The following is a 13,867-nucleotide window of genomic DNA, read 5'->3' on the forward strand; positions in this document are numbered from 1 at the left end:
AAAATGGTGAGTCGATGCGGCGTATGAGTATAAGCGAAACAGAAGGAGATAATAATAACATTCATTTATTATCATAATTACCGTGTGTGCAATTATTACATTTTTAAAATTTTCGAAGCTTCACGAGCTCGGAGTAGCATGGCAGGTTGGCGTGTATTGTTATGAGGCTCGCGTTAACTCAACAACTCATGGCAAAAGCAAGGCAAAATTTCTCGCCATAGGTTTTGTGGTTAGCTGTGATCACTCGGTGGAGTAACTCCGGTAGCTAATTACTTCTTTTAGGCTCAGCGTGTAGCTACCGTACTACCACTACTCACCAGAATAATGTTCGACACCGTTGGTTGCACTGCTCGTACATGAAGAATCAACCAGCACGGGATTGTTCCCTTTTGTTTAGCGTTCACGCTAACTATTCCTAGCGGATCCATATTGTGGAAATGTTATAATTAAATGCTCAGACAACAACAATCATATTATGAAGATGCGGTGTCTGGCGTTAAAATTAGCAAACAGCGTATAGAAGTTTTCCATCCCCACGACAGGAATCATTGGTCAATCCTAATAACATTAATATGGAAAGAAAAGAGAATAGCAATCGTCCTAGACGAGAGTAATAGCGCTCCAAGTATAGTAATCCATTCTGTGATTTTAACGTGGCAAATTAAAACAATGCCAATATATATTGCTCGTCTTACCCGAAAAACTGCATTTGTCATTAGTCATTACATATGTCCTTATTGCGCCTCACTAATTCTGTTTCGTTCCATTCCATTGGATTTCTGTTTCCATTTTCCCTTATGCTGAGCTGTTACTCTTACATTTAAGAAACGAATTAGATATCGTTTCTAAATATGCTATCCACGCATTCATCTTGTCTTCGCCGTTACCTAGGAATGGCCAATTACAGCAGACTCATTTTAGTTGTTAAATCGACCGTTACTCTCACGATATGATTAAAATGCTCTAGTCTTCGCCTTCCAGGTACATTTTCATTGAGGCCCAGCCGTTTTCTTCTGGCCACAACCACAATCATCCAAACAGTTGCATTCCATTTCATAAGTATGGAAATAAACGTAAACTAAATTCAACCAACACGAAAGAACGAGCGAATCATCGTTCTATTTGTAAGATAGTCTTCATGAGATCTAGACAGATTCGTAGGATAACATCAGGGTAACTGTTCTGTCCCGGGATGACATCGCCCGTATTGGACTACTCGGTCTTCGTCTTAAAATGAAATGGGATTGTGCTTGATCTATTATTGACAGTCTTCTTAGTTAAATAAGTAAACCTACATCACTTTGCCATTTGGTTGAACAACGAAATATCGCAATCAAGGGGGAGTTTCTTTATATTTTCGGTTTGCACGGCGTCAAGCTTGTGATGGTCGTGATTGCTCCATCATAGAGATGTGACCATGGATGTTAGGTTTTAACAGCATAGGTGTGAAGGAATCTATAATGGAGCTTTAAACTTTTTCTCCCTTTTACTTCCCCTACAAACAACAAATATGTGTTGAATCGGGTGGCGTGTGCAAACATTACTTTTCGTTTTTTCAACATTGAATGATGAATAGTCGACCGTTGCTGCTTAAGAGCTTCAAGGACGCTCCGGTTAAAGATAATGTATATGACAGTAGGATGTGTATGGTTGTATTTATTTTCACTTTGCAGGCCATTTACATGATCGTTTCGTGAAAGAATTTATTGAAACGATTAAGCAGAAAACGGTTAATATAACGAAAAATTATCTCCGATCAACGCGGTGGTTTAAATTTTTATTGTTTGTTTACATTACTGTTGACATTGAACTTACTACCGTATCATGGACTGTCAATGTACCTTGAAGATGTATTATGGAAAGGCGATAAACGGTCGAAAGTTCCTTCCAATCGATTCCAAGCTTCCATGTATTGCTATCGTAGAATGTTATTTTGAAATCTGCAAACAAACAAATGGGCCGGGCAAACAAATGAGCGTAGAACGAAAGGAACCATATTACTAATGCACCGTGACCGAAATACATTGGAACGGCAATGAGATGTAATGTGTTTCGCTTTACCTAGTAAAAACATCCATATGGTGATAACGGGTATTCACGAATTAAGGGCAAATATGCTACGCTGGGTTATGCAATCGCAAATGAAAAGCAGTTTTATTAAAACTAATCAAGGAAAAATTGAAAACCACCAAACTGAATCGATAACTGTAACACTAAAACCGTTCACAATCCACTAGGTCTGTGGTCGTTAGGAGTGCATCTAAGCACCCTGGAGCAATGTTCACGTAAACATAGAAGCAACGTGGCATGTTGTGCGATGATAGCGAACGATGTGTATATACGGTCCCTGTATAGTGATAATGGCCGATAACGTGGGCTGGCGACAAAATCAGCACTAGCAACAGAGAATGAAAAAATAGAAGGCACAACAACGACGCGCAACGAGTTCGTAATTATTTCTAATCAATCAAAAAGTAAACACGCGAAGCCAGAAGCCACTTGTATGTTATGGCAGCCTCGTGCTGAGATGTTTCACCCTTCTTTGAGCAGTTTTTATTGGCAGGGCAATCCTTTTCTTCGTTTCTTGAACTTCTTTACTTCTTGTCACGTCTATAATGGACGATGGTAAAACAAGAAATAAATTTATTCTTGTGCACAATTTTCCTTCACTGAAATTTGTTGACAATTACAACACTGTATGTTCGAGTGTTCTGCTTTATGTGTTGGCTTGATGTATTGAGTATATATATATATTTTTTTTCCACCTGGCATAAATCTTTTCCATGGACTTTTTCTATCATTTCAAATATATTTTCATTTCAAACCTATTTTTTAGTTGAATTTTTAATAAAATAAATGGTTTGAAGACTTTACTGAAGAAACGAAAATGACGTCATCGAAAATGTACATTACGTTCATCAAGTTTTCGCAAAAGAATGGATGTTTTGAGACTTTATGTCTTTTATAGACTAGATGCAAATCTAGTAATATGTTCCCACAAATTTTGTATGCTTTTGAAAAATATCATTCTTTAACTTTTATCGGTTCAGTGTTTATTGAAATAGAGCATCAGCGATTTCGGAACTGCAAAGTGGAAGGGGAATTGAAGCAACTCTAAGATGTCTAATAGTCTTAGACGTGTTAATGGACAAGTCAAATATTACACAACATCTTTTTGATACCTACTCGACAGCTATGATTTGGCCTTGATCGAGGCTAGTAAGGCAAGCTCAACTGTATTTATTGGATAAATTTTCAAAAGAATGTTCGTTTATCCAGTTTTGTTCGACATCTTTTGCTATTATTATATATTGTTTCTGAAGCAAAGTGAGCAAAGTGAAAAAAGCACAACGATGACAGTGCTTGGTTAACATTATGAAGATATCATGGGCTTTTTGAAACATTTTCATATTTAAATTTTAACTCTTTTGTCTCTTCATGTTTTTTAACTCTGTTTTCTATAAAAAGAACAATTTAAGATTTGTTTAATATTAGATTACCGGGATATCTTTGCATTGTATAGTTTGTTGTGTGTTTACCGATGCAGTATAATAACGATCGTCGTTTCTTTGGCTTTTCTTCCTTAGTTTAATTTTTCCTGTTCGTCACCGATCATTGAAAAGAAATCAAGACAATCAAAGAGCAGTTAATTGCTTGAAATTGAAACTCTACAAATGATTAGATTTTCTGATTGCCAAATGGATTTAGTAAACTGCACTGGTCAGTTTTCGAAAAGAACCAGTAAACGAAGTGCCAAATTCTGTTGTGAGGTATATTTATTAACTTTGTAATAACTGCTGGGATCATCAGAAGCATCTATTGAAGAGATGGTTAAGATAGACACAATCTAGGATCTAGGAAAATGTACTTTAAAATAGATTGATAGTCAAACATCCTTGCAAAAGAATCATAGGAGTGAGAAAGCCTTTGTTGCCTCTCTTAAAATAAAATTTAAAATGTGAAATAAAAAATGGTGGTTTAATCGGCTTCATGGATTTCATCATTGATCCAACAGCATTTTTTCGAAATCATTCATTTTATTATATGAATATCATTCAGCATTTGAGATTTGCTTTACCTACTTTTTGTCATTAAAATGTGTATATGAATACACGGCAACAGTAATACTTGTGGAACTTAGAGGTGTGAACAAGCTCGACATGTTCCTATTAGAATGAACAAAATGTGAGCTGTGTGTTCAACACAGCCAAATAAGAGAGCGAATGCGAGGTTTAAACTAATTCAAAGATGAGAAAAGCACATATAGGAGATGCATGTTTTAGAGTTGACGTGAACTAAGACTTAAACGACTTCGGATCTGAAATAAATCAGTCACCCTGAAGCATTACAACATAAGCAAAGGTTATTTTTGTACGAAATCAGTGATGTACATGATATGAACAGTTATGAATATAAAGGTGACGTGTTCTTCGAAATCATCAACAATTAATTTAAAACTTGATCGCTACCAGATGGGAATTGTTCTATAATTCAATTAATTATTGTGAATATTGTAATTCAATTATAGGTATATCATGAAAATATATACTGCAGAATATGGTGCCTGAAAGCAGTTTTTCAAGTAGAATAAGTTAGATTTTTTACTGTAAAAGCACATTAAAATATTGAACCAAACGAATTTGGGGTGGATAAGCTTTACAGAAGAGTTTGATCTCTTCTTAACCACTTATGCCTTGACGTGTGCCTATGTCTTTCCAGTTTCTAAGTAAATGAACATTTGCCCTAATGTGCACATTGATTAGAAATTTTTAAAACATAGCATATTTACCGCACGTGGTGCAATTTGAAAGATAATGAAAAATGCGCTTAATTGATGGATTGAAATAATACAATGTACTAGCTGAAAGGATATAATGTAGACAAATGTTCTACCCTATTGATTGAAGGGGATATTGGAGGGTATCGTAATCATCGCGATTCCTTAACGACAATGTTCTATTTCTAAGCGGTCGTTTGTAATCCAAAACTAGCTGTTGATGTATTTGAAAAAAAAAACGATCATTTCCTATTTGTGCTTCATTGGAGCATTATCAAGCAAATAAATGAATGATAGTACGAATAAAATACAGCGGTGGATCTAAATATTATTGCAATGATCCTTGTTATTGTTCTATTTTTAGTTATTACAGTATGGGCAATTACTCGATAAGCTGACTTCTTTACATCTGTAGATTATTAAGGTACAGCAACTGAAGGACTCTAAACATAGATTGATATATTTTTCGTTACATTCGTTCAACCGAGCAAAGCAGGCTCTAGCGTGCGTAATCAAATAGATGTATTGTTTATAATTATATTTAATAATTAAATCGGAGCATGTAGCGCAATATGATCAAAACTATTGACTATGTCGTAGAAATAAGCGTTCTAACCAAGCCAAGCCTCTAGTGAACGAAGGAAAAAGAAACTAAACATCTTCCAGTAGATAGTGGAATAAGTTAAGAGAAAAAAGTTTATCTTAAATACACAGGCTTCCACACACCACGAATGAAAAGATAAGTTTGTAAAAAAACATTGAAACAATACATTTTGAAAATTCGATTCCCGCTCGTTGCATTTATTTTCCCAATCATGTTTGCAGCATTTAATATCCGAAAATAATCGTAACGTTTGCAATCGAAATCGTTCCAAAGTTACCCTGATATATACACAAATAACATTTTGTTTAGTCTTTCCGATTTATCTAGGTTTTTCATCAAGGAAACAAGGTAAGTTTTACAATCAAAATCAGAGTCATGAATGTGCGAACAATGTTCTTGATAAGACACTGCATCCAACGTGTTAAGATTCTGCTTTTAGCCGATTCTCCACGTAAGTGCATTTACAATTGCAATAATCGATGCATGTTATTATGTATGTCAATGTTGGTAATGCTGCAGAAAACCAAGAAACAAGAAAATTGAGGTGTCGATGATTTGCTGAGTGCAAAATTTACGACCGCACACAATAGCCGTGGCCACACGGGGCGAAAACTCTAGCGCAAACGAAAAAATTAATGCCAAAACTTTTGCGCTTCGATATGTTTACATGGCCGGGTTGAGGAAATTAAAAACGTTTTTTTGAAGAAAAGGATTGAATACACTAGCAATGATCACTCACTGTCGATGTAAACCACAAAAAGAACATATTGTGAGCCCTACCGTTTGCAAAAAGCTTTTACGCTAGGTTTTACGCTCCACGGACCAATAATCGTTTGACAGCATGTAAACGGCAAGCGTAAACGTTTTGGCATTAATTTTTTCGTTTGCGCTAGAGTTTTCGCCCCGTGTGGCCACGGCTAATGAGCATACTCCATAGTTTGTAGCATAAATGTAGCATAAAGCTTAGTGTCGTGTAGTGTAGTAGTGTCCTGTGTTGGAAACGGTGGTTGTCATTTTTGGTTCTCGTTAGAATTAAACAGCTGATGAAGATTCCTTTTCTTGGACAAGAACGCAAAAACTCTTAAATTATGAGCTGTATATGTGGGTTGTGCATAAATTGCTGTCGAGGAGTGTGAGTGTGACGACGTTCCAATCATGTCACAGTCATTCAAGTTGCAATGTTGCCAAAGCGGTGCGTGAGTGATGTGTGTGTTGATCAATGTTAGGAATATAACTAGAGGTTCTTCAACTGTGCAAATTAGAACCGACCCATAAGTGACGGTTGAGGTATCCGCGCACAATTATCAAGCCACAGGAAGGACTTTACAACGATTTACCGTAATGTAAGTTCGATTTTCTCTTCAATGCAAGAGATTACGTGAGCATCAGCATAGATGGACTATTACAGGTTTGCGAATCCAAATAGGACAACTGTCTTGAAGTGTATTTGGTTGTCACCCATTTTACAAGAAGTGATTTCATCATTTTTTGTAAACGTTGTTCGTATTGGTGTGCTGTTATGTGACTGTTAATGCGTATGATGCGGCGGTCGAAAGCAGGCTAGATGTTTTTTTTTATGAATGCAACTCGCTTTGACACATTGTGCCTTTGGTAGTTTGAAATCCGCGATGTCTATAAATGGAAACAACGAAGCAAAAAATGATTCATAATTCATTCATAGGTAGTGTTATAGTTCAATTCAAGCTGTATGATACAATTCTGAATTGTGTGTGTGTACAATAGCATATATTCTATTGTAATATCTTGACATTGTATATCTTTATCTTTTTTTAATACCTTAAAGGTTAATAAGTGTTATATGGCAATGACCGTTAAAGGAATATAAAGGAATATATGTGAGTTACAGACCAAAGTTAGTAAATTATTATCAAAGGTGTATTTTACTGTTTTCTTTGTATATTTATTAGAGTGTAAAAATATGAGTGAGACTTTGTTACAATAATCAACTGGTTGGTTAAATTAGATTTAGTCAAAATATGTTTATCTATTTCCCCGATCAGCTGCACAAGTGAACTTAATCAACTACCAGACACAGAAGAAAGATAATATGAACTATGGCAGGTTCTGTAACTACTGGATTGGGTAAAATGCGTTCATCCCCTATTATAAGGATATCAACACATGCTTAAATATGCCAAATGGTTTCTGGTTTCAAAGTACTGTCTGCGTTCATCTGGTAAACTGGCCAAACTTGACGCACGGTCTCGTCTCGTTCGTTAGCTCTGAATAATTCTGGATATTGCTGTCTCTTTTTTTTATTCGAAACAGTGATGCTTATTTTGCAAGTAACCGATTTTCGTTCTCACCTCTTATGTGTGATGCTTCTTGTAGCTCAGGCGAGCGCTCCGTCTGCCCATTCGACGTCTCATTTGTGCTTTCGTTCTTAATGCCTACCTACTTTGTTACATACACTCCACGCATTCTCACTGCTTGCAAATGACCTCTGGAACGAAACCTGGGCAAGACGAAAAGCGCAGAAAATGAAAATAACTACTAGCCATTCAATCGCTAAACCCATGACGGACCTGGAGAGACCCGCCTTGGCAAGAAATAGGTTCGGACAAGCTGTGGCAAGTGAAGAAATCGGGTCGACGTTCCTGTATTTCATCCGCTTAAGGAAAGGAAACCCTTCCGAGGTTCACAAGCCGTACCACCCAACCGATGGCTTCTGAGACGTCCATGTTTCTATAAGCATGCTTATTTGTGTAAGTGTCCTGAGGAAGGAAGTGGCGTTTAGAACGTTCTTGTAGCATAACGAGCATGGGACCTTTAGTTTGCGGTGGCGTGGAGGTCAAGAACATAGCAAAGCAAAGGCAAAACAAAAAAGCATGGCTTCTTCTTGTGCTCGTGACCACTAATACATCAGCAAAGATCATAGCTAACCACACATAACCATTTCCTCGAGAAAATTTCGTATTCTTGTTAGGCAACCAAGTTTCGTTTTTTTTTCTCAACCTTTCCTGTTCTGGGTTTACGCTCGTCGTCATTCTCTCCTTTTGCTTTCGGTTACTTCTTCGTTGCCTACAGCTTTTGGATTCTTTTTTCTGTTCCTTTCGTCCGTCCCTCGTCTACACACTCGTTTGCTGTGCTTGGTTATTTTTTCAACATTCTCACTCCTCCGTATTCCTACTAATTCGTTTCTTGTTATGCTCTTGCCAACATAACCTAGCAGAAGGAAAACAAACGCCCAAATGTAAAAAGAGTTGGAGTCTACGGACGCGCTCATGCTGCTAACCCGTAAGCAACAAACATATTGGAAAAAAAGAAAAATAGATGCGTAAAATATTCATAGAAAATAGGAACAAGAACTCGAATAATTTTTAAGGAAAGAATGAGAGAGATGATGAAGTGAAAAGAACTAATGTGGAGTAGCAAATTATCATATAAGAAATAACTTCAAAATTTCGTATGCGTGCGTAGTTGGCCGGGTGTTGGGCTTTTTTTAATACAATAGTTTAGTTTGTAATTGTGAATAGTGTATTATTTGAAAGCTGTTTAATTATGATAGCTTTTGAAATAGCCTTCAAATATTTTCAAGGGTTAAGTTAAGGGTTAAGTGAAAACTTTTCTTTCTTACCTTACAGAAACTTAGTAATATCTCAATACAAATAGAAGCGTCTGATGATGCCAGCATCCACTATACCAGTATTCTTTAAACATACAGACGAGCATACCCGCACACAAGCTGAAGTGAAAAACGATCAGCATCCGTTCGTGTCTGTTCCTGCCTTGAACCGTGCACAAAGAAGCTGCCATCAGTTTCTTCTTCTTCTGCAAAAGCTGCCCGTGCTGCCTCGGCAGGAAGAACCGATAAGGGTCGATGAGGATGAGATTTTAACGATCCAAGCTTCAGCGTGCAAGAGTGAACGAGGGGACAGGCACCGATTGTTACTTGTCCAACCGTTTTCAAAGCATTCTATGCGAGGATGAAGAAGAAAATTATCTAGGAGCTAAACCGACTGGCCAACGGCCTTATCCAGTGGGGTCACCATATTTTTATCGCCAACAGCTAACAATAATGATTGGTAAAATAAAACGTTCTGGGCATTCGGTTTCATCTATGAAAATTTAAAAGGCGCCAAGAGTGGTGAACTCCTTGAGAACTTCTTAGCAGATGAGATCAAATCAATGGCGCGCATCTAGTAGCCCTACATTGACTAATTATATACATTTTCTCCTTAACTACGTTCGATGGTTAAGACCATCCCAATGGCCTATGCAAATTATTGCAATAGCAACATTTCAAGTAACGTAACGTATGATGGTACTTGGTTCATGACGAGTACAATTTAGAAATCATTTTTGTTAACCTTCGTTAACACTTTACAAATGTAAGAATCTCTGATGTATAAAAAAAAGCTGCGGCATACTATGGAATCCACAGTAGGAAAGTGAGATTTTTTTATGTTAATTTTTTTTGTACGTTTTTCGCGTCAAGCTGAAGTTGACATGCGTGCTGAAAAAAGAACAACCATATTCAATTCATAAACATTGCATGTCTTAATCGGAATTTTAAAAAACATTAGACAACTTTGCCATCAGCATTAAAAGCGCATGATAAACAACCGACGCAATACGGTAATATGGATTCCCAAAACCACATCTGAAAGCATGGCACGTTGCAAGGTAATGAAAGAAGAATTGTCAAAACAAATGGAATTGTCTTCATCATTACTGGCATCTTAAACCTTGGTCTAATCTCTCCCTTATAACCATGGCCTTGAGACAAGTTAACATCGAACCGTTTTACAGGGGAGAAGACACATTTAAACGAATATCTAAATCTCTACAGCTATCCACAGCCTTTTTTCCATATCTAAGAACGGAACGGAAGGATCGGGGTACATTTCCTTCACTAAGCTTTCCAAAGACTGCTTCATACATAAACTTAGTATCCAAGTATATTATCGAACACATATGTCCACTTAGTATATTATAACAATCCACTTAGTATATTATCGAACACATATACAGATAAAGTAAGAGATAGTGTTAAACGATTGCATTTCATTATAACTGTCACTCATGCAAATGTTAAATATCATAGCTCGTCGAGAAAATTTACGTGCTCGTATGCATTCCTTCTACTACTCACTCGACTTCTGCTATTCGATTCCTTTTTTCACTTTCATGGTTTCACACAAAAAACAATTTAATCGATGTAATGTATTCTGTATATGGCGGACGATAGATGAAAAAACAAAATCTTGAGATTTTTAAAACGAACACAATCTTGAGGATTGTTTTCAAATACAGTACACTCGACCGCTCATCAGCGTAGACCGTAGTTAAATAATGTTTGCTTGTTAATGACTACTATCTGTCTGCGGCCTTTGTCCAAAGTTCCTTTTACAATCATTCGCTTGTTGTCTATTTTGCTGTTATTTTCTAACCATGCTCACAAAATTAACGGGCCAAGCGCCCCACTGTCACAATACGTTCCGTATCGATGATGATGGTCATGTAAACAGCCTTATGAATCCGAATGTTTTATTTTCCTGATCTCCTACCAGATGCTCGCTCTTGGAACACTGATCCATCCGTATCTTTTGGAAATGTGTTATCTGAGTACGATCTTCAGGATCTCCTAGTGATGCCATGATTCTACCGACATCAAGGAAACTCTGACCCAGCACTTGTTTGCTTGGATGCTAGAGGCCGTTATTGTTAAGCTAGAGGTAATTTTCAAGAATGAGGTTTCATCTTTGCTTTGCCTCGTTGTTTCTCCGTATGGTCGGTCACACATTCAGACATTCATCAGACCACTTTGCATCACAGCTAAAAAATCTGAACGACTTGAATCGTTTGTTTAATGATCAGTGTTGAGAGAAAGATATGTCTATACCTACTCTTCTTTGTTTTTTTTTCTTAACATATATGAGAACGGGCGAGCCGTATATTTACTCTTCTTTGGTTGGTTATTCAATAGTTTTTATTCTTTTGCCTTTCTTATACGTTAATCTGAAGTGTTTATAGGATAAATTATGTTTCCTTTCGGTTCTAAAGTATAAAACATGACCAGCTATTTTAAGTTCGTATTAATGTCTAGATATTCGTTTATTTGAAACAAATAACACGGAATGTGAATGATACCTGGGTGAAACGATTCTTTCAGATGTCTGGCGATAGTTACTAGAAAAGGTTTACTCTATATTGTCACATAATATCTAAAAGCTTTTTAATTAAAAAATATGTGTGCATTAGTATATGCCAACACTTACATATATAAAAAAAATAAATAATCGTTTATGACATTTACTACTTACATTTGCGAAGTTCTTCTACAGTAAAACGTTTGGAAAGATTTGGTTGTTGAACAGCAATTAAAGCAGAAAGATTGACATTACTCACATATGTTAATCTAAAACTATTAAAACAATTCAAGTATATTCCTTATATTACTACGACTGCTACTTTATTTATTATTCTGAGCTCAAAAATGCTCCTATTGGCGTATTGCTATTATATGTGAAAAAGTCTATTGAGAATACCATAACCGTAAAGAGAAAATGGTTCCTGTACACATATGGTAGACGGCTTGGAATGAGGTGTGCTTGATGCATGAATAATTATTTACAAAATGTTGGTTTGAATTTCATTGGTGCATTATTGTTATTATTATTATTATTATTATTACTATTATTCATTGATGCCTGGCGCTGAGTTAAAAATTACACAACTGTTCGAACCACAATCTGTAGATTTTTGGGCCTTGTCAACTAATGGACTGTGTTGCTGCTATTATACCGAACCGATTATAGCGGCTGGGTTTTGCATGCTGGAGAACCGTGCTACGTTGTCGCCTACGATACCTTTCATGAAGGCTATGCCAAGCTTCTTCAAAGAAAAGGAGCGCTAAATGCGTGAGTAGTAAAGGGCAGGACAGGAGAAGGGTATCTATCCAATGCCGAGCATATGCTGCACTTGAGCGCATACGAGCCGGTACTTAGCATTTTACATACATTACATAGCTTTAAAAGCAAACCGCGTGCTCGACAAACCGGTCTGCTTATACACACTTCATTCACATGGCGGTATGCGTTGTGCGTATAATACGCGGCTTACTGTTAGTCCGACCACAAGCAATACGAAAAACTCATACACTTAAGGGCATTGAATGTTCGCAGACATCTTACGTTGTTGTACTAAATCACCTCTTATCGTAAACTTATCATAACCTGAATTATGTTTTATAAGCGAATCAGGTACGTCAGGTTGAAGGGTTGGAAGTTCTCTGTAGCGGTTCGTTAAATTCTCTATATCCATGATATTGTTTTCAATTTGGAAACTCATCTAAAAACTAGTAGTTAATTATTTTAAGAAATCGAAATATAATAAAAATTCAGGAGAAGTTTGTACTAAATTGTATTTTTAAATGTGGGCTTTCAAAGTCCCCCTTTAACATATTGTGTTGTTTAACTAAATGCACTCCTGGTTTTACTATACTCTTATCTCAACTACCTTCTGATAATTAAAAAAAAGAGATGAAGCTGAGCTCCAAATTGAATTCAAAACAGCACTTGGCGCACACATCCCGCGTTTCTTTTGCAAAACAGTGGGAAGCAAATATGAAAAAAATAACACTTAAGAAGATGCTGTTCAAAGAATATGATCACCAGGTCAATCGTGCTCGTGGTGACGAGACGGAACCCCACCCTGGATAAAGCGAATGATCCAAAGGAAGGTGAATAAAAACACCTCAGGCGATAGAGAAACTTGATCCACGCTTATCGACGGTCGAATGCTACTCAGTAAAGGGTTAGGACTGCATGGAGGGAGGCGAGGTCGACAGGTACAAGGTTTGCTTGTAGGGCTCGTTAGAAGAGTTGAGTTGGGTCAATTAGCACATGGTGAAAGAACTTTACGGCGATGCGCTGAGTCGGGGCGAATGCTCCAGGCCTGGTGGGCATCAAAAGTATAGAACAAAGAATAAAGAGAAATGAAAACACATCATGCCGGAGTAGGGTTCTCGTGGCAGAGAAGGTAGCAAGCGAGAGTTATCTCCATTTTCAACTGGTTTCCTTCAACATCTCGTCAACGGTTTAGCGAATGAAGCCGAGAGCATAACCGTAGGCACGCTGGCAACCAAAGGAGTGACCGAGGCTAGTCGAACAGCAGCCGCTTCTACTCCTTAACTACTTCCTCAGATTTTGACTGCCTCATTCCTTGTTTCTCGTGTTTCTCACAATGCCCGTTCACGACTCAAACACAAGGCCAATCGGGAAGATTGGATGCTGCTGTAACCATGAACGATCATCAGCAGGACTCTTCCCGGTTCTTTCCCAAACGGTTATATGTTCACATATTTAGCTATTATGATGGCCAATTAAATGCGTCACATGAAATCGATTATAATAATTTTCAAAATTTACACGTCTGTTCTCCGGATTCTTGTTAGATTAATATGGATTTTACTATGCTTGCTGTTAAAAACGAAAAAAAAGAAATCCTCTGAGCTGCATCCA

The 13,867-nt window shown here is 37.1% G+C and overlaps 1 protein-coding gene across 2 annotated transcripts in view; it reads left to right on the forward strand.

Annotated features, from left to right (window-relative positions):
- Window positions 1-13,867, forward strand: part of LOC125956238 (protein pangolin, isoforms A/H/I/S-like) — a 30,720-nt gene that overhangs the window by 12,740 nt on the left and 4,113 nt on the right. The window lies entirely within an intron of this gene.

Source organism: Anopheles darlingi, chromosome 3 (genome assembly GCF_943734745.1).
Source record: "Anopheles darlingi chromosome 3, idAnoDarlMG_H_01, whole genome shotgun sequence".
In the NCBI taxonomy this organism is placed as follows: domain Eukaryota; kingdom Metazoa; phylum Arthropoda; class Insecta; order Diptera; family Culicidae; genus Anopheles; species Anopheles darlingi.